At 26.1% G+C, this 23,976-nt stretch overlaps 1 protein-coding gene across 1 annotated transcript in view; it reads left to right on the forward strand.

Moving 5' to 3' along the window:
• Positions 1 to 23,976, forward strand: part of LOC135957842 (uncharacterized) — a 174,542-nt gene that overhangs the window by 63,154 nt on the left and 87,412 nt on the right. Inside the window, exon 4 of the mRNA XM_065508649.1 lies at positions 1,578 to 1,606. The gene's annotated coding sequence lies outside the window, so the exon portion shown is untranslated. The remainder of the gene's footprint in view (positions 1 to 1,577; positions 1,607 to 23,976) is intronic.

Raw genomic sequence — 23,976 nt, forward strand, 5'->3', positions numbered from 1 at the left:
AAGCAAAAGAATAAATTGTTCATGCTTGAGTTATTTTTCTTGGCAAAAAAAAAGTAAAAAAAACGTTTTGTTTTTCATTCTAAGAACTGCTCATTACCAACAAATACAAATTTGTTTAAATAATTGAGTATAAAAAATTCTAGCAGAATTTTATATATTGTACTTCCGCTTCATGAAAATATCAGTTAAAATAATTATTATTATCATATAAATTACGAAACATATAAAGACTACTACTACTACTGGGCGAATTAAACCATCTTCTCAACAATTATGTTGGTTGGTAGTTCTCAAAGAATATTAAACAACTTTATAGACTTTATATACATTTATAGACTAATGAACTTTGAGCATACAAATTCTTCAGTTTTTTTTTTTTTAAAAAAAAACATAATTATTTAATTAATGGTTTTTTTTCTCATCAATCATTAAACAGCATTAAAGTTAATTCTATTATATTGTATTTATACTTGAACATGTTTAAAGCAAAAATTATTTTCTGTTTAAATTCTAAGACTATTGTTTTGAAAAGTTGAAAGCAAAAAAAGCTTAAAATAAATATATGATTTACCTTAACAAATAGCTTAAAACAAAGACTTATTTAACATTTTCAAAATATTTTTTTTTTTTTAGGAGTTAGTCACTTTTACCTGTTACTCAGTGTTTTAAGCTTTGGTCATGGTTTTTGTTTTTTAAATTTTCAATAATAATTATTGGATTTTGTAAAATATTATTAATTCGTTTTTAAATAAATCTTAGTATTTTAAATAATTTATTAGCTAGTAGCAAGTTAATTAATGCTGACTAGTAAATTAGTTATGTTAAAGTCTTTATCATTTTAAGGTTGTTTAAATTATTTGTTGTTTACAAATTTAAATTGTGTTGTTTTTTTGTTTTTTTCATTTAAAGAAAATTTATTTTTAAACATTAATGAGCTGTTACTACCATTATAACGATTCATTATGATGTCATGTTTGAAAACCCTAAAGATAAATTCATGAAAAATACAATATTTTATAATAATTTTGAACACTTAGTGGAAACATTGAACTAAAATTATTAAATTTAAGGCCTAAGACCTTAAAAAATGTCAGTTAAATTGCCTAAAGATAAAACCAAACTGAGTTATTAAGCCTTTACTGTTTCCATTTTTCAGTTTAATATTCAGTTTTAAAACAAAACATGTTTTCAGTATTCAGTTTTTAAAAACCTTATAATGTCTCTTAATTTATAACTTTTTCGAATCATAAATCAGCTGCACATGCTCCCTTACGGAAAAATGTCAATGATTTTAATTAAAAACACACATTATAGATAATAATACAGCAGCTGAACTACTAATCAATTGACTGTGACCCTGAATATAAATATTTAGTTATCGACTTGTGTTTAAGCCCAAATTGAAATTTACTTTCAAAAAAATTAAAATTTATAATTTCCAAATTAACAATTTTAATTTCATGAAAACTCCATTAATTTAACTAAAAATCAAACATTTTAATTACAACCTTTAATCGTGCTTAATAAGATTATTTTGACAATATAATTAATGTTTTATTTTCTTTATTTTATTGCAGGATAACTAAATCATCATAAATACAATAAGGTAAGAATAAAATTTTGAAAAACATACTTTTTATTTAATTTTAGCTAATATATAGCAAGATCTTATTAATTTTAACACTTTTAAAAAAAGTAGTATTTCTACTACTTTTTTAAAAACTCGTATTTTTTAGAATTTTTAAATCTTCCCATTTGTATTTATTAAATTAAAGCAAAATTTCAACATTTTTGCAATTTTTTTAAAAAGTAGTATTTCTACTACTTTTTTAAAAATTATTTTTTTTTAGTTTTTTTAAGTCTTCTCAGTTGTATTTATGAAATTATAGCAAAATTTCGAAATTTCTGCTACTTTTTTAAAAAGTAGTATTTCTACTACTATTTTAAAAAATTTTATTTTCTAGATTTTTTAAAACTTATTATAAAATTAAACCAAATTTCAGCATTTATTCCTATTTTTGAAGAAATTTATTTCTACTACTATTTTTAAAAAACGTAATTTTTAACAAAATCATACATTATTTAAAATTAAGACTTTTAAAAGAAAATATAGCAACATTTTATAAATTTTAATACATTTTAAAATAGTAGTAGAATTTTTAAAACTTGTTTTATGAAATTATAAAAAAATTTCGGACATTCAACTAAAATTTACTTCACTATGTAGCTATTTTATATTTTTAAATGCAGATTGATCAAAAGTTTACAAGTTTTACAGTAAAATTAGTATTGGGGCACATGTACCAAAGCAGATTTGCTTTAATTTAGAACCCTGTGAACTTTGTGAACTTTTACATTTAAAGGTCTAATTGATGTAATAAAATATATCATATATTTTTTTAACATAAAGTTATTATATCAGACCTTATTTTTACATTTTCTAAAACTTTTGAAAAAGTAGTATTTTACTACTTATTTTAAAACTAAATTTTTAATAATTTTTGTTGTTTAAAATGTTAGTAAGTATATAATTTCTTATATCAGCCCTTATTTTTAAATTTTTTGAAACTTTTAAAAAAGTAGTATTTTACTACTTATTTTAAAACTAGGTTTTTAATGCGGTTTGTTGCTTAAAATGACAGTAAATATATAATTTCTCAGGTTAATCTATAATTTCCGCATTTTTCCCCCTTTGAAGAACTTTTGTAAAAAGTAGTATTTTTACTACTTTTTTTAAAATTCACATTTTTAATGATTTTTGTTGATTTAAATAATTGATAACAAATTTTCGTAGGTTACCTTACTATTTTGACACTTATTTTCACATTTGTTAAAAAGTAGTATTTTACTACTTTTTTTAAAACAAGCATTTTAATGATTTTTGTTGTTTAAAATGATAGTTAACATGTTTTTATATGTTAAGTCGCCATTTTTGCAATAATTTAACCATTTTAAGAACTTTAGCAAAAAGTAGTATTTCTACTACTTTTTTTAAATTTTTCTATTTAATGATTTTTTTGCTTTAAATTATAGTTTTGTGGGTTACCTTACTATCTTGGCACTTATTTTCAAATTTGTTAATAGTAGTATTTTACTACTTTTTTTAAACAAGATTTTTAATGATTTTTGTTGCTTAAAATGATAGTTAACATGTTTTTATATGTTAAGTCGCCATTTTTGCAACAATTTAACCATTTTAAGAACTCTAGTAAAAAGTAGTATTTCTACTACTTTTTTTAAAAACAATTTATTTTAGTAGTTTTTCTTACTAATTTGTTTAGTAAAGACAATTATACATTTTTAAACACTCAATTTTAAATTTTTCCCTTTTTTTTGTGAAACTAATCATCATTCTTACTCCTTTAATTTACTCTATTCACATGATTTCTTTAAGCTAGAACCTAAAATAGCTACACACACTCCCAAATCTTTGCTTATAATCTTTGAAATAATTGACATTTAAACCTTTGTCTACACAAACAAAACAAATCGTAAAAATTCTTTTTACAAGAATGTTGTTTGCATGAAAAAAACAACAAGAGAAAAAATCTCAAGTCTTTACCAACAATACGCTAATTTCAATATTTAGTGAGACAATCACGTACAAATATTTTACCAAATGACTGCTAGAAACCTAACCATAGACAAACACACATACATACATACATATTTAGAGAATTCTTGAAGTTTGCGAGTTTTTTGCTTAGAAAAAAAATTTTACATGAGATAAAATTCTTAAAATATTTTTTGGGTTTATTTATTTTATACCTGTTTAGTTTTTGGGTCAAGTTATTTAAGCTTGATTGAAATTTAAGACATGAACTATTGATTAATTACGCCTTAAAACCTAAGCATGTGTATATAAGAATAATAATGCCTAAAGCTTTAAGAACTTTTATAAAAATTAATGGGATTCTATGAGGCTACCTATCTATTTGCTTACGTTTTTGACAATAAGCTACTGTAACAAATATAATTAGGTTGATAGCAACCTAATTGCTTTTATGCTGAAATTTTTAGAAATTTTTGACATTGATTGGCATTATTTGATGTATTTGCAAATAAAATTTGAGCAATTTAATACCTTTTTAAAAAGTTTTATTTCTACTACTTTTTTAAAAGTTAAAATTTTATGTTATTTTCATTGTTTTTAAGCTTTGAAATACTTTTTTAACTTGATTTCATATTTTTTTGTAAAATTGAAAAAAGTAGTATTTTTTACTACTTTTTTTAAAATGTATATTTTTAGTGTTTTTATTGTTAATAGTGTCAATAAAATCATTCTAAAATATTTTCAGCTAAATTTCATACATTTTTAAAAAGTACTTTTCTCCAAAATAGTAGTTTTTAATATTTCCAGTAAATTAATAATTAATTTGTTGCTGGTTTAGCTAGTTTTTATAAAAAAATATTGATTTTTATAGAAAAAATATATTATTGTCAACTTTTTTAAAAAGTAGTATTTCTACTACTATTTTTAAAACTGTAATCCCTAACATTCTGTTGCATTTTTATCTTAATTTGTGGCTGAAATTATCTGCCGGAAAGTATCCTTGCTTTTTCAATGGTAATTGACTATTTTTTAAAAAAGTAGTATTTCTACTACTATTCTATAATTGAGATTTCGTAAGTTTTTAGCTTGAATTGAAAATATTTTAAAGTAAATTTAACTACTTTTTTAAAAAAATTATACTTCATGGATACTTTTGCTTGAAAAAAATGTGAGATTCTATACTGTTTAAAAAATGTAGTATTTCTACTTTATTAGTCAAGTTCCTCCTGTATTCAATCAATAAAGATTGATGATTTTCCCAATTTAAAAAAAGTAGTGTATTTAAAATAAATTTTTTTTTTATATATTTAATTGAAAATAGCTGTTTGGTGAAAAAATAGCTCGAAAAACAAAATTCTCCAAAAAAATTTTAAAAAGTAGTATTTCTACTACTATTTTTAAAAACTTCATAATTGAGGTATTGTAAGTTTATAGCTTCAAAAAATGATATTTAAAAGTAAATTTAATATTTTCCCGCTTTATTAGTCAAGTTCCTCCTGTATTCAATCAATGAAGATTGATGATTTTCCCAATTTAAAAAAAGTAGTGGATTTAAAATTTATTTTTTTTTTAATATATTTAATTGAAAATAGCTGTTTGGTGAAAAAATAGCTCAAAAAACAAAATTCTCCAACAAATTTTAAAAAGTAGTATTTCTACTACTATTTTTAAAAACTTCATAATTGAGGTTTTGTAAGTTTATTGCTTCAAAAACTGATATTTAAAAGTAAATTTAATATTTTCCTGTATTTTAAGTCTTAGAAAATATATTTTAATGAAGATTGATGATTTTTACAATTTAAAAAAAGTAGTAGTTTTACTTTTGATTTAAAATTTATATTTTTTGAATAGATTTACTTGAAAATAGATGTTTGCTTGAAAAATAGCTTTAAAAACTTAATTCTCCAAAATTTTTAAAAAGTAGTATTTCTACTACTATTTTTAGAAACTTCATAATTGAGGTTCTGTAAGTTTAAAATTTATATTTTTTGAATACATTCACTTGAAAATAGATGTTTGCTTGAAAAATAGCTCTAAAAACTTAATTCTCCAAAATTTGTAAAAAGTAGTATTTTCTACTACTATTTTAAAAAACTTCATAATTGAGGTTCTGTAAGTCTATAGCTTCAAATAAAGATATTTAATAGTAAATTTAGCATTTCCCCTATTTTCTAAAAGAGTAGTATTTCTACTACTATAGTTAAAAGCAAATTCTATGGTTCCTGGAGCTCAATAATTATTGAAGATTTATTTGAAATTAATTTGGCTTGTATTTCATACTACTTTTTCTAATACATTTTGATTTTCTTTTATTTGAATTTTTTTAATATTTTAAGTATTTTGCCATAATTTTCAAGTTAGTTAAGCTAGAAATATTAATGTCTCAACATTATTATTTTGTGTAATGAACTTTTATGTATTTTTAATGTATGTTTCATGTGTCTGATAATGATCTGTTCTTTATCAATTGTTGTGTACACAAATTTTGGGGTTTTATTCAATTTTAATGGATTTTTTTTGTGTCTCTAAAAGCAAATGTGGGTCAAGTCTTGTGAGAGTGTAAGAAATTGTTTATTTTTTATTTCCAAAATTGACCGGCTTTTTTTTTTGGATATAAAACCACATTGAAGTGTTAGAACTTTTATTCATGGTTTGAAAAAAAAATACGTCCAACACAAATAGTGAATGAATGATAGATTCTTTCCAGTTTTTTTTTGTTTTGTATTTTGTTTTATTTCTAAATGATTTAGAAAGTTTTTCTCTTGGTTTTTGTTCTTCTTGTGTTACGTAGTGGCTTAGTTCATTATTTCTTTTTTTGTTCTTCGGTATTATTGTTAACGAGTTTTGAATAACAATTGTAGTTTGTTTTTGTTTTTCTTCTGTTTGGAATCATATTGATTGTATGGTTTAGATTTGATTGCTATTGTTTTTTTTCTATTGTATATATTGAATGAATATTATCAAGAATCTGTACAAAGTTCATTAAACCCATATAGGGAAGAAGTTATAGTTTTGTATTTAAATAGACTGCATATGGTAATAATCTTTAAGAATATGATTCATAAATGAATTGTATTAAATTATCAATAAATATACAGCTAGAAAAGTGTCAATTACCTTAAGGCAGACGACAAGCAAATGGGTGTTGTTAGTAAAATGGCATTAAAATTATTCAAATTTCTAGAAAATCTTTTCAAAAAATGTTTTCAAATGTTACTAAGCTTGAAATATGTAAAAATATAAATTTTCAAAAAAAGTAGTAGAAATACTACTTTTTAAAAAAAATTTAAAAAAATGTAGTATTTTTCATAAAAATCATGTAGACAATAATATCTAGTCAAAGAGTTGATTTTGGGCTTTTTTAATCAAGAAAATTAAAAAAAAAATTTACTTTTAAAAAAGTACTAAAAATAGTACTATTTTGATGACACCCAAAATATGAAATTTTATATTTAATTTTAAATACTAGTTAAGCTAAACAAAAAATAAATAAAAATAACAATTTTTAAAAAAGTATTAAAAATACTACTATTTTTATTTACTACTTTTTTAAGTCAATGTTTCAATAGAATTAATTTTTACATTTCTTTCTCACCAAATAAAACCTAATATACACCTACTACTTTATTTTCAATTTTTCTAAAAGTTTCAAAAACTGTATAACATTTTCTAAAGTAGAAATTTGAAATTTATCAAAAATGTTTCAAAAACTGTATAACATTTTCTAAAGTAGAAATTTGAAATTTATCAAAAATGTTTTTGGAAATTGATTTTTTAATTAAAGTAAAGCTTGGCATATTATTTTAGAAATAGTAGCAAATCTACTACTTTTTTAAATTTGATCAAATCATAGAAATTTTGTGTAATACTAAAGAAGTCAAGTATTTCTTATGAATTCTGTTTTATTTTTTATAAAATTTCATTGAAAACTTTGTATTAACTGATTTAAACTTTTTTGTAAAAAAGTACTAAATCTACTACTTTTTCAAAAAAGTGAAAAATGTTTCAAAAATTATTAAAAGATAAATTTATATTAGAAAAACTGCTAAAAAAACAATTTTTTAATAAAGTACTAAATCTACTACTTTTTTAAAATTTTACTATATCTACTACTTTTTTCTAAAAAGTTTGCAAAGACTTCAATATAGCTTAAAAAAAATCTTACATTGAAAATAAAGCTGAAAAAACAATTTGGAAATAGTATCAAATCTACTACTTTTTTAAATTTGACAAAATCATAGAAATATTGTATAAATACTAAAAAATTAATTTAGTTCACATGAATTGTGTTTTATTTTTTATAAAATATCAGTTAATTAATTAATTTAAAGTTTTTGTAAAAAAGTACTAAATTTACTACTTTTACCAAAAAGTGTAAAATTTTCAAAAAATTATTAATAATTAAATAGAAAAGCGGCTATAAAAAAAAAATTTTATAAGCTTCCTTAAAATGTACTATTTCTACTACTTTTTTCAAAAAAGTATGAAAGACATCTAAATAGTTTTAAAAAAAATTTAACATTGAAAAAAAAGCTAGAAATTTTTTTTTTTGAAATAGTAGCAAATTTACTACTTTTTTAAATATGTAAAAATATTTCTTATGATTCTTTTGAATACTATTTAATTTATTACTAAATATAATTTTAAACCTTTTTTATGAAAAAGTACTAAATCTAATACTTTTTGCAAAAAAGTTCCAAATTTTATAAAAACTTTTTAGGAAAGTAATTTATATTGAAAAACTTTGTAAAAAAAATTATTTTTGAGATAAGGTACTAAATTTGCTACTTTTTTTAAATAGTATTAAATTTACTACTTTTTTAAAAATGTCTGAGAAATGTAAAAAATTCTATAAAATTTCGTTTAAAACTTTGTTTTAGTCGATTTACACGTTTTATGAAAAAGTACTAAATCTACTACTTTTTCCTAAAACGAACCAAACTTGTTAACACTTTTTCAGAAAGTAATTAATATTGAAAAAGTTGTTGATTTTAAAAGAAGGTACTAAATTTGTTACTTTTTTTTAAAGGTACTAAATCTACTACTTTTTTAAAAACGTCTGAAAAATGTAAAAATGCCTTTCAGAATGATTTTTGATTAAAAATAAAGTTAGGAAATACAGTTTTAAAAAAGTACTTAATCTACTACTTTTTTTTTAAAATGCCCAAAATAATTTTTTATTCCTAAATAGTACCAAGCTTGTAAAAACTTTTAAATAAAGTAATTAATTGAAAAACTTGTTATAAAAATAATTTTTGAAAGAAGGTACTAAATCTGCTACTCTTTTAATAAGATAATAAACCTACTACTTTTTTAAAAATGTCTGAAAAATGTAAAAAATTTTATTAAATTTCGTTTAAAACTCTGTTTTAGTCGATTTACACGTTTTTTACGTTTGATGAAAAAGTACTAAATCTACTACTTTTTCCAAAAAAGTACTAAACTTGTAAAATTTTTTTAAAAAAGTAATTAATATTGAAAAACTTGTTATTTTTAAAAGAAAGTACTAAATTTGTCACTTTTTTAAAAAGGTACTAAATCTACTACTTTTTTAAAAATGTCTGAAAAATGTAATAAATGCCTTAGAGAATGATTTTTGAATAAAAATAAAGCTAGGAAATGCAGTTTTAAAAAAAGTACTTAATCTACTACTTTTTTTTAATATTCCAAAATATAAAAAATACTATTTATTTTGTTTCAATTTGATTGAATTTTCTTAAAATTTCCTTTTAAAAGTTTTAATTTTATTTAATTTGCGTTAAAGTCAATACCCCTACTGCTTTATATTTTACTCTTACCACTTTACTACTGTATTCCCTTTACAACTTGAAACACAAGACAAAATTCTTGTTAACATGACTCGTGTGAGGTATTGTATGACATTATTCACATACTATACCAAATCGTATCAGCACCTAAAGCGTTCCAAACAAATACAAGTAGCAGTAGCAAAAGCAGCAGCAGCAGTCAGTACGTGAGATACATTTTAAATCGTTAGCATAGAATGCTACAAAGTAAAACAAACAAAAAAAAGTTCTTTCTTTCTACTGTATTATTTTTGATTTCTGTTTAGATTCCATAAATGGTTTTGGCTTGACATTTTCGTTCTAATGCTTCCTGGTTCAATAATCAATGAAATATGATTATCGATGTGACAGCAAAAGCAATTGATAGGATTCATGCAGCACAGAAACATATTGAAAATAAATTTTAAAAACCCTAAAGAGACGACTACAGAAATGGTAACTTTAGGCGGGCTATGAGGAATATTAAATGTAGTTGTTGTTGTTTTACATAAATGTGTAGTAATGTGTTGTAAAGTAATAATTTGTATTAAAAATTAATAAGCAGAAACCATAATTTAAGGTTTTGCTGTCAATGTTGTGCTGCTCTGTATTTTAATTATTTATTATGAAAAAGATGCTCTGGTCTTTTAACTTTTAAGGCTTTAAGACCAACTTTATCACCCTTCTGGTTTTTCAATTTAAATAATGCTGCTCAAAGCTTAAAATAGCAACCCCTTTAATTATAAAATAATTTGCATAAACCTTAAATAGAAAAGGGAAAAAAAGCTGACAACTTTTTTCTCTAGAGTCATAAATTATAATGCAAAAATGCGCTTATTTTAAAATTACTGCAAAATAAGAAGAAACACAACAAAACGTGCAAAAGCAGGGTTATATTTTTTTTCAACAACTTTCAGCAATTAATATTTAAAAATAAGGGAATCCTTTTGGATTTTTATATTTATTCAAACAAATTGTTAAACTCTGCCATATTTAAAACACAGAAAGGGAAAAAACAGTCAGTTAGTATTTTAAATTGCAACAATTTCCTGTTGTCCTTCTCATTATTCCTGTGTCTGTCTACAGCTGATGCTGCTGCTGCTTTTATGGCTTGATGTCCTGTCGCGTCATTTTTTTCTTTTTGTTTTCATCTCTAGTAGACTATGAGTAGCGAAACACAGTCTTGATAATAATGATTAAAATTTTAATGAAAACCCATAAAAATAAAACAATTGCGTCTGTACAACATTTTGTTGCAACATCAACCCCAGTTGTATATGATTCCCAGTGCCTGCTGCCAAGTGTTGAAGAGTACTTGCGAGACAATGAATACAATAAATATAAATATACATTTGTTATTGCAAAACATGAGGACTTTGATAGAAAAAGAGTGTATCATTTACTGTTACAAGTACTTGTAATCAACATTGTACCGTTGTCATTGTCATCATCGTCATCATCTTCTCATCCTTAAACAAATGACAAATGGCAATAACAATAATAATATTCACCCTCTTCAAGCCAGCCAGCCAGCAAGCAGCAGCAGAAATAAAAGCGAAAAAAATGTTTTTATCAAAATTACGCATTTCAGTTTGAAATAAATATTGAATAAATAGCCTAGACGACATGCTGTTTATATTGTTTTATATTATGTTGATGAAAGTGACTCAAAGAGAAACCCAGCAAATGTTAAAAGGTAATTTACGCACAATGAAATTGTTTTAGTAGCTAAATAAATAAAAAATTTTAATTTTTTCCAAAAAAAATTATTAATGAAAAGTAGTAAATCTACTACCTTTTCAAAAAAATACTGAAAAGTGATAAAATTGCATTTAAATTAATGACAACCTTGAGATAAATGCTTTTTTAACGAAAAATAATAAATTTTTCACATCTTTGAAAAAGTAGTAGAAAAAGTACTATTTTATTTTTTTAAATAAACACAAAATACAATAATCTAACTTAAATTCGCAAAAAATGTCAAATATAACTATTTTGAAAAATGTAGTAAATCTACTATCTTTTTGAGAAATGTCTAAAAAGTGTACAAAATAACTTTAAAATACAGATAACATAATTTTATACAGAAAAATATTAAAATTTTCACATCTTTAAAAAAGTAGTAGATAAAGTAATATTTTATTTTACTCAAATTTTTTAAAATAAACACAAAATGTAATAATCTAACTAAAATTCACAAAAATGTCATATACAAGTATTTTGAAAAAAGGTACTAAATCTACTACCTTTTTTAAAAAACCACTAAAAGGTGTAGAAAAATATCAAAAAAATGCTTTAAGTAATACCAGCTACAGATAATATAATTTTATACAGAAAAATATTAAATTTAACAAAATTTTCACATTTTTAAAAAAGTAGCAGAAAAAGTACTATTTTATTTTTGGCAAAAATTGCTAAAAATAAGCACATAATAAGATAATCTAGCTAAAAATCATAAATACAACTCTTTTGAAAAAAGTATTAAATCTACTACCTTTTTTTAAAAACGATTAAAAGGTGTAGAAAAATATCAAAAAAATGCTTTAAGTAATACCAGCTACAGATAATATAATTTTATACAGAAAAATAATAAATTTAACAAAATATTCGCATTTAAAAAAAAAAGTAGTAAAAAAGTACTATTTTATTTTTGGCAAAACTTGCTATAAATAAATACATAATAATTTAATCTAGCTAAACATCACAAATATATTAAATACAACTCTTTTGAAAAAAGTATTAAATCTACTACCTTTTTTTAAAAACATCAAAAATGTGTAGAAAATTATCAAAAAAATGCTTTAAGTAATAGCAGCTTCAGATAACATAATTCTATACAGAAAAATAATAAATTTAACAAAATTTACACATTTTTAAAAAAGTATTAGAAAAAGTACTATTTTATTTTACGAAAAATTTTTTTAAATAAACACAAAATGTAATAATCTAACTAAAATTCATAAAAATGTCATATAAAACTAATTTGAAAAAAGGTACTAAATCTACTACCTTTTTTTAAAAACGATTAAAAGGTGTAGAAAAATATCAAAAAAATGCTTTAGGTAATAGCAGCTTCAGATAATATAATTTAGTACAGAAAAATAATGAATTTAACAAAATTTTCACATTTTTAAAAAAGTAGTAGAAAAAGTACTATTTAATTTTTGGCAAAAATTGCTATAAAATAAGCACATAATAAGATAATCTAGCTAAAAATCATAAATATATTAAATACAACTATTTTGAAAAAAGGTACTATATCTACTACCTTTTTTAAATAACGGCTAAAAGGTGTAGAAAAATATCAAAAAAATGCTTTAAGTAATACAAGCTTCAGATAACATAATTTTATAGAGAAAAATAACAAATTTATCAAAATTTACACATTTTTAAAAAAGTAGCAGAAAAAGTACTATTTTATTTTTTGCAAAAAATGCTAAAAATAAACACATAATAAGTTAATCTAGCTAAAAATCATAAATATATTAAATAGAACTATTTTGAAAAAAGGTACTAAATCTACTACCTTTTTTTAAAAACGACTAAAAGGTGTAGAAAATTATCAAAAAAATTCTTTAAGTAATAGCAGCTTCAGATAATATAATTTTGTATAGAAAAATATTAAATTTAACAAAATATTCGCATTTAAAAAAAGTAGTAGAAAAAGTACTATTTTATTTTTGGCAAAACTTGCTCAAAATAAACACATAATAAGTTAATCTAGCTAAAACTTATAAATATATTAAATACAACTATTTTGAAAAAAGTACTAAATCTACTACCTTTTTTAAAAACAACTAATAGATAAAGTAAATATCAAAAACTTGCTTTAAGTAATACCAGCTTCAAACAACATAATTTTATACATATTAATATCAAATTTAACAAAATTTAAACATTTTTAAAAAAGTAGTAGAAAAAGTACTATTTCATTTTTGGCAAAATTTGCTCAAAATAAATACATAATAAGTTAAACTAGCTAAAAATCATAAATATATTAAATACAACTATTTTGAAAAAAGTACTATTTCTACTACTTTTTTATAAAAATCTCAAAAATATAAAAATGTATTTGTTTAAAATATGTTTGAGTTAAGATAATTTTTTTATGGAAAATTGGAAAATTAACCAGCATTTTAAAAAAGTAGTAGCAAAAGTACTATATAATTTTTTGTAAAATTTGTAGAAAATAAACCGAAATGTTATGTTACATATATAAAATTAACAAGAAATATCAAATACAAATATTTTGAAAAAAGTACTAAATCTAATACTTTTTTATAAAAGTCTTCAAAATAGAAAAGCTGTTATGAAAAAGTGTTTTTGCCTTAATTAAAATTAAGTTAAGAAGATATTTTGCAGAAATTTTAAAAAGTTTTAAGATTTGTTTAAAAGTAGTAGTAAAAGTACTATTTTACTTTTTGCAAAAATTGCAGAAAATAAGCCCAAAAGTCACAATTTGCCTAAAAACTTCAAAAAAATATAAATTTTAAATAATTTAAAAAAGTACTAAATCTACTACTCTTTGAAAAAAAGAGAAAAAATAGTTTTTTGCATGAAAAATAATTTTAAAATTGATAATTATTATGTATTTTTTAACAAAGTTCATTTAAAATAAATTTTGAAAAAGGTATTAAATTTACTACTTTTTTAAAAAAAAATTAAAATGCGTAAAAAACAATGCTAAAATAAATTTAAACTAAAAATAATGCCATAAAAACTATTTTATAGACAAAGTACTAAATCTACTACTTTTTTAAGAAGTTCCCAAACTGTTTTTATTATAAAAATTTCACTGGGTTTGTTTTTATTAAATACGTAACATTTTTATTATTTTTCTCTCTTGGTTTTCAATTTTTTAAACCAGCATTTAAAGGTGTTTCAGCACATAAATCCATGTCACAATATTTTATTGTTCTCTACGACATGAACTAATTCACCAGACAACTTTTCACATTTTTTTTCTCCATTCTGTGCATTACTGCGGCCCTCTTCATGTTACTTTTTTTTCGTTGAGCTCTAAACATGATGAAACAACAACAAAAAAAAAAGCAAACAAATTGTTTCATTTCAATACATTTTTCTTCCTGTTTGTCAAACATCCTTTTGAGCCTTGTATTGTTTTCTATTGTTGTGAGTTTTACCTTCAAAACTCTGTGTCACAGAATGATTAAAATGTTGCAGACACGCAGCATGTGCTTGAAAACAAACAAAAGGATCTCATACTAACAACAACAACAAAAAAATTGAGTTATACAATACTAGCAGGACAATGAATGAGGAAGGGAATGCACAGAGAGAAAATATATTTAAAGATACATGGTTCAAGGACCCTATTAAATACATTTCAAGTAAAACTTTTGCTTTTTGCTGCCTGAAAGTGAAATTATATGTTGAAAATGCCTTGAGGCATAAACTTCTCTCCTGTATAATTATAAAATCATAATTTCTTTAGAATATTACTCGTATTTTATAACTAGTTATGGTGGTAGTGGTGTGGCCAACATCCATCATTAGCGCAAAGCTGCTAACTTTCTTTTCACTTCATACCAAACCAAGAAACCCAAACATCAGTTTTATGCAAAAAAAAATAAAGAAAAATTGCTGATGAAGCGGCTGGCTGTTGCTGGCTGTGACGCAGCAACTGCTGTTGTCTTATATTTTGGTAATTAATTTAATGTTTTCCATTAGATTACGTGGTAGAAATTATGTTTTTGTTTTCCTTGCTGTAAGTTTTTAATGGAATATTTTCATATAATTTCAAGTAGCTGTGTGGCAGCAGCCAAGGCAGACTTGCATCATGTTCTCTCTAATGTTTATTTAATTACAAGAGAAGGAAGTTTTTTAAATCAATTATAAAATTTATCAAACTAATTGCAGACTTACGCAGCTAAACTTACAGCTGGCAAAAAATACATAACAAATATTACTTTATAATGTGCAAAAGTAACAAGTAACCAAAGAAAAGAGTCATAGTTTATAAGGAAAGTTTGTCAGATTCTTTGAGATATAAAGTTAAAAGTTTTTTTTTCATACTAGTTTTCTATTTTTAAGACTTTTTTAAAAAAGTAGTAGATTTAATACTTTTTTAGAAATAGTTTCATTTAATGTTTTTGCTACATTTTCATATTGTGGGATTATTTTCAGCAAATTTTGCAAAAAATAAAATAGTACTTTTTCTACTACTTTTCTAAAAATGTAATAATTTTAATAAAATTTTTTAAAAAAATGTCTTAACTTAAGCTTATTTTAATCAAAAGCATTTTTTCATAAAAATTTTAATATTTTGAAGACTTTAATAAAAAAGTAGTAGATTTAGTACTTTTTTCAAAATAGTTTTATTTCATGTTTTTGCTACATTTTCATATTGTGGGTTTATTTTCAGCAAATTTTGCAAAAAATAAAATAGTACTATTTCTACTACTTTTCTAAAAATGTAATAATTTTAATTAAATTTTGTAAAAAATGTCTTAACTTAAGCTTATTTTAATCAAAAACATTTTTTCATGCCAATTTTATTATTTTGGAGACTAAAATGTTAAAAATTTATCTAGATCATATTTTTAAAGAAAGACTGGAACTGGTATTTTATAATTTTTTACATAATTTTCTTTAAATCTTTGCATTATTAAATAATTTTGATAAAATTTAATAAAAATCACACCCAAACCATTTCGATAATTCTGTAATTTTTTTTTGTTTAACTTTTCTGTTTTTCTACAAAAATGTTTAACAGTTGTTATTACAAATATTGTATGTATTTATTTCATACATATTCATTCAGTTTTATGCAAATTTATTTTTTGCTGCTTGTTATTTTTAACATCAGAAGAAAAAAAAGTATGCAAAACATTGTTATTTTGACACGTGTTTTGAACAACAACAATAGCAACGGTAGCAGCATAAACAAATATGGCGTCATATGTTATTTAAACACTTTGTGAGAGTTTGACAAATAACAAAAACAAAAAAAAACGAAACAAAACAACAACAAAAAATATGGTGCAAACAATGCGTTTGTTTATATTAAAATGAGCTGACCTCTTGCTCACCCTCTCAACCTTTCACATTTGACATTTTGTATTGTTTACTTTTACACACATTCATGTGTATGCTTGCTTCATCATTCACACCTTTTGTTTGTCAACATTAAATTGACATACATTTGCTCAGAATTTCATTTATTGTATGACACTCAAATTGACATTGTTGTCATTTGCTGAATATTTTACAAAATAATTAGATTTATTACCTGGCAACTATGATTTAATTAGGATGATGTGTTGTGGACTTTGTTTAAAATTTTGAAATAAACTTAATTTAAATAGATTTATAGAGGAATTTTGTGTAAAATTATTCTTAACTAATTTAATTCTTCAAAAGAGCGCTCAGTCTCTAATATTACTTGCTTATTTGTTATATAAGCAAACTATTTTTATTCATTAATGTCATTGATTTTTAACAAGTCTGCCCCATTGTGTAAATTGCACATATAATTTAATATGTATTTAAATTTATTACTCGAGACTATGACTAGACTATGACTAGACTATGACTAGACTATGACTAGACTATGACTAGACTATGACTAGACTATGACTAGACTATGACTAGACTATGACTAGACTATGACTAGACTATGACTAGACTATGACTAGACTATGACTAGACTATGACTAGACTATGACTAGACTATGACTAGACTATGACTAGACTATGACTAGACTATGACTAGACTATGACTAGACTATGACTAGACTATGACTAGACTATGACTAGACTATGACTAGACTATGACTAGACTATGACTAGACTATGACTAGACTATGACTAGACTATGACTAGACTATGACTAGACTATGACTAGACTATGACTAGACTATGACTAGACTATGACTAGACTATGACTAGACTATGACTAGACTATGACTAGACTATGACTAGACTATGACTAGACTATGACTAGACTATGACTAGACTATGACTAGACTATGACTAGACTATGACTAGACTATGACTAGACTATGACTAGACTATGACTAGACTATGACTAGACTATGACTAGACTATGACTAGACTATGACTAGACTATGACTAGACTATGACTAGACTATGACTAGACTATGACTAGACTATGACTAGACTATGACTAGACTATGACTAGACTATGACTAGACTATGACTAGACTATGACTAGACTATGACTAGACTATGACTAGACTATGACTAGACTATGACTAGACTATGACTAGACTATGACTAGACTATGACTAGACTATGACTAGACTATGACTAGACTATGACTAGACTATGACTAGACTATGACTAGACTATGACTAGACTATGACTAGACTATGACTAGACTATGACTAGACTATGACTAGACTATGACTAGACTATGACTAGACTATGACTAGACTATGACTAGACTATGACTAGACTATGACTAGACTATGACTAGACTATGACTAGACTATGACTAGACTATGACTAGACTATGACTAGACTATGACTAGACTATGACTAGACTATGACTAGACTATGACTAGACTATGACTAGACTATGACTAGACTATGACTAGACTATGACTAGACTATGACTAGACTATGACTAGACTATGACTAGACTATGACTAGACTATGACTAGACTATGACTAGACTATGACTAGACTATGACTAGACTATGACTAGACTATGACTAGACTATGACTAGACTATGACTAGACTATGACTAGACTATGACTAGACTATGACTAGACTATGACTAGACTATGACTAGACTATGACTAGACTATGACTAGACTATGACTAGACTATGACTAGACTATGACTAGACTATGACTAGACTATGACTAGACTATGACTAGACTATGACTAGACTATGACTAGACTATGACTAGACTATGACTAGACTATGACTAGACTATGACTAGACTATGACTAGACTATGACTAGACTATGACTAGACTATGACTAGACTATGACTAGACTATGACTAGACTATGACTAGACTATGACTAGACTATGACTAGACTATGACTAGACTATGACTAGACTATGACTAGACTATGACTAGACTATGACTAGACTATGACTAGACTATGACTAGACTATGACTAGACTATGACTAGACTATGACTAGACTATGACTAGACTATGACTAGACTATGACTAGACTATGACTAGACTATGACTAGACTATGACTAGACTATGACTAGACTATGACTAGACTATGACTAGACTATGACTAGACTATGACTAGACTATGACTAGACTATGACTAGACTATGACTAGACTATGACTAGACTATGACTAGACTATGACTAGACTATGACTAGACTATGACTAGACTATGACTAGACTATGACTAGACTATGACTAGACTATGACTAGACTATGACTAGACTATGACTAGACTATGACTAGACTATGACTAGACTATGACTAGACTATGACTAGACTATGACTAGACTATGACTAGACTATGACTAGACTATGACTAGACTATGACTAGACTATGACTAGACTATGACTAGACTATGACTAGACTATGACTAGACTATGACTAGACTATGACTAGACTATGACTAGACTATGACTAGACTATGACTAGACTATGACTAGACTATGACTAGACTATGACTAGACTATGACTAGACTATGACTAGACTATGACTAGACTATGACTAGACTATGACTAGACTATGACTAGACTATGACTAGACTATGACTAGACTATGACTAGACTATGACTAGACTATGACTAGACTATGACTAGACTATGACTAGACTATGACTAGACTATGACTAGACTATGACTAGACTATGACTAGACTATGACTAGACTATGACTAGACTATGACTAGACTATGACTAGACTATGACTAGACTATGACTAGACTATGACTAGACTATGACTAGACTATGACTAGACTATGACTAGACTATGACTAGACTATGACTAGACTATGACTAGACTATGACTAGACTATGACTAGACTATGACTAGACTATGACTAGACTATGACTAGACTATGACTAGACTATGACTAGACTATGACTAGACTATGACTAGACTATGACTAGACTATGACTAGACTATGACTAGACTATGACTAGACTATGACTAGACTATGACTAGACTATGACTAGACTATGACTAGACTATGACTAGACTATGACTAGACTATGACTAGACTATGACTAGACTATGACTAGACTATGACTAGACTATGACTAGACTATGACTAGACTATGACTAGACTATGACTAGACTATGACTAGACTATGACTAGACTATGACTAGACTATGACTAGACTATGACTAGACTATGACTAGACTATGACTAGACTATGACTAGACTATGACTAGACTATGACTAGACTATGACTAGACTATGACTAGACTATGACTAGACTATGACTAGACTATGACTAGACTATGACTAGACTATGACTAGACTATGACTAGACTATGACTAGACTATGACTAGACTATGACTAGACTATGACTAGACTATGACTAGACTATGACTAGACTATGACTAGACTATGACTAGACTATGACTAGACTATGACTAGACTATGACTAGACTATGACTAGACTATGACTAGACTATGACTAGACTATGACTAGACTATGACTAGACTATGACTAGACTATGACTAGACTATGACTAGACTATGACTAGACTATGACTAGACTATGACTAGACTATGACTAGACTATGACTAGACTATGACTAGACTATGACTAGACTATGACTAGACTATGACTAGACTATGACTAGACTATGACTAGACTATGACTAGACTATGACTAGACTATGACTAGACTATGACTAGACTATGACTAGACTATGACTAGACTATGACTAGACTATGACTAGACTATGACTAGACTATGACTAGACTATGACTAGACTATGACTAGACTATGACTAGACTATGACTAGACTATGACTAGACTATGACTAGACTATGACTAGACTATGACTAGACTATGACTAGACTATGACTAGACTATGACTAGACTATGACTAGACTATGACTAGACTATGACTAGACTATGACTAGACTATGACTAGACTATGACTAGACTATGACTAGACTATGACTAGACTATGACTAGACTATGACTAGACTATGACTAGACTATGACTAGACTATGACTAGACTATGACTAGACTATGACTAGACTATGACTAGACTATGACTAGACTATGACTAGACTATGACTAGACTATGACTAGACTATGACTAGACTATGACTAGACTATGACTAGACTATGACTAGACTATGACTAGACTATGACTAGACTATGACTAGACTATGACTAGACTATGACTAGACTATGACTAGACTATGACTAGACTATGACTAGACTATGACTAGACTATGACTAGACTATGACTAGACTATGACTAGACTATGACTAGACTATGACTAGACTATGACTAGACTATGACTAGACTATGACTAGACTATGACTAGACTATGACTAGACTATGACTAGACTATGACTAGACTATGACTAGACTATGACTAGACTATGACTAGACTATGACTAGACTATGACTAGACTATGACTAGACTATGACTAGACTATGACTAGACTATGACTAGACTATGACTAGACTATGACTAGACTATGACTAGACTATGACTAGACTATGACTAGACTATGACTAGACTATGACTAGACTATGACTAGACTATGACTAGACTATGACTAGACTATGACTAGACTATGACTAGACTATGACTAGACTATGACTAGACTATGACTAGACTATGACTAGACTATGACTAGACTATGACTAGACTATGACTAGACTATGACTAGACTATGACTAGACTATGACTAGACTATGACTAGACTATGACTAGACTATGACTAGACTATGACTAGACTATGACTAGACTATGACTAGACTATGACTAGACTATGACTAGACTATGACTAGACTATGACTAGACTATGACTAGACTATGACTAGACTATGACTAGACTATGACTAGACTATGACTAGACTATGACTAGACTATGACTAGACTATGACTAGACTATGACTAGACTATGACTAGACTATGACTAGACTATGACTAGACTATGACTAGACTATGACTAGACTATGACTAGACTATGACTAGACTATGACTAGACTATGACTAGACTATGACTAGACTATGACTAGACTATGACTAGACTATGACTAGACTATGACTAGACTATGACTAGACTATGACTAGACTATGACTAGACTATGACTAGACTATGACTAGACTATGACTAGACTATGACTAGACTATGACTAGACTATGACTAGACTATGACTAGACTATGACTAGACTATGACTAGACTATGACTAGACTATGACTAGACTATGACTAGACTATGACTAGACTATGACTAGACTATGACTAGACTATGACTAGACTATGACTAGACTATGACTAGACTATGACTAGACTATGACTAGACTATGACTAGACTATGACTAGACTATGACTAGACTATGACTAGACTATGACTAGACTATGACTAGACTATGACTAGACTATGACTAGACTATGACTAGACTATGACTAGACTATGACTAGACTATGACTAGACTATGACTAGACTATGACTAGACTATGACTAGACTATGACTAGACTATGACTAGACTATGACTAGACTATGACTAGACTATGACTAGACTATGACTAGACTATGACTAGACTATGACTAGACTATGACTAGACTATGACTAGACTATGACTAGACTATGACTAGACTATGACTAGACTATGACTAGACTATGACTAGACTATGACTAGACTATGACTAGACTATGACTAGACTATGACTAGACTATGACTAGACTATGACTAGACTATGACTAGACTATGACTAGACTATGACTAGACTATGACTAGACTATGACTAGACTATGACTAGACTATGACTAGACTATGACTAGACTATGACTAGACTATGACTAGACTATGACTAGACTATGACTAGACTATGACTAGACTATGACTAGACTATGACTAGACTATGACTAGACTATGACTAGACTATGACTAGACTATGACTAGACTATGACTAGACTATGACTAGACTATGACTAGACTATGACTAGACTATGACTAGACTATGACTAGACTATGACTAGACTATGACTAGACTATGACTAGACTATGACTAGACTATGACTAGACTATGACTAGACTATGACTAGACTATGACTAGACTATGACTAGACTATGACTAGACTATGACTAGACTATGACTAGACTATGACTAGACTATGACTAGACTATGACTAGACTATGACTAGACTATGACTAGACTATGACTAGACTATGACTAGACTATGACTAGACTATGACTAGACTATGACTAGACTATGACTAGACTATGACTAGACTATGACTAGACTATGACTAGACTATGACTAGACTATGACTAGACTATGACTAGACTATGACTAGACTATGACTAGACTATGACTAGACTATGACTAGACTATGACTAGACTATGACTAGACTATGACTAGACTATGACTATGTTTTTCCAAATGGGGCTGATTTTTTTTAAACTAAACATAACCAAACTATTAATTTATTTCCTACGAAAAAAATTAAATATTTTTCCTAATAAATCATTTTTTTTGTGTTAAAACTAAAATGGATTAAATAAAACATTTATTAGTTAATTTATGTCATATTTAAATAATTTATTGATAGTAATTTCCGTATAAATTTAAATTTAGATTTTTTTTTTGTTTTAAAACAAAAGAATCATCAACCATTTATTTGTGTTTCAAAGATTTCAATAATTCTAAAAATATTTATAATAATAAAGAATAAATCTTTGAAATTTGTAGCATAGTTGTTGTCGCCGTAAAGCATTTTGGGGTGCGTGAGTGTGTAGTGTAAACGCTTGTAGGTGTAAATGATTAAAGGCGCTTCAGAAAAAAAACGTCTGTCTGCCGTGTAAACTATTGAATTTGATTTTTTTTCGGTTGTTTTTGTTACGTGGGCGTTTTGTTATTTTAAAACTAATGAATTTATTATGCAGATAAATTCTGTTTTTTAAATATTTCCATGTAATATTTGTAGTGCGTGCCTTTACTGGAATTGTTGCTACAATAGATTCTTGTTAAATTCATGTTAAAACGTTTATGAGTATGGAAAAACTTCTAAACTAAACATCTTGGGTAACATATGCATTTTGTAATTAAACACCTTTGGAAGAAAATTATGCTAAGAAAAAACATTTATAAACACAGCGGGTTAAAAGTGAAGAAATATTTTAGAATCTGAAGTGTGCACAAGCAAGAAAGGGTGGCCAGAGGTTAAGGTAAGAAACAATTCAAAGGGAAGTGGTGAAAATGATTTATTAAAGACATTTAACTAAACATCTTGGGTAACATATGCATTTTGTAATTAAACACCTTTGGAAGAAAATTATGCTAAGAAAAAACATTTATAAACACAGCGGGTTAAAAGTGAAGAAATATTTTAGAATCTGAAGTGTGCACAAGCAAGAAAGGGTGGCCAGAGGTTAAGGTAAGAAACAATTCAAAGGGAAGTGGTGAAAATGATTTATTAAAGACATTTGAAACAATATCCTCCAG

This window comes from Calliphora vicina, chromosome 4 (assembly GCF_958450345.1).
Source record: "Calliphora vicina chromosome 4, idCalVici1.1, whole genome shotgun sequence".
Taxonomy (NCBI): domain Eukaryota; kingdom Metazoa; phylum Arthropoda; class Insecta; order Diptera; family Calliphoridae; genus Calliphora; species Calliphora vicina.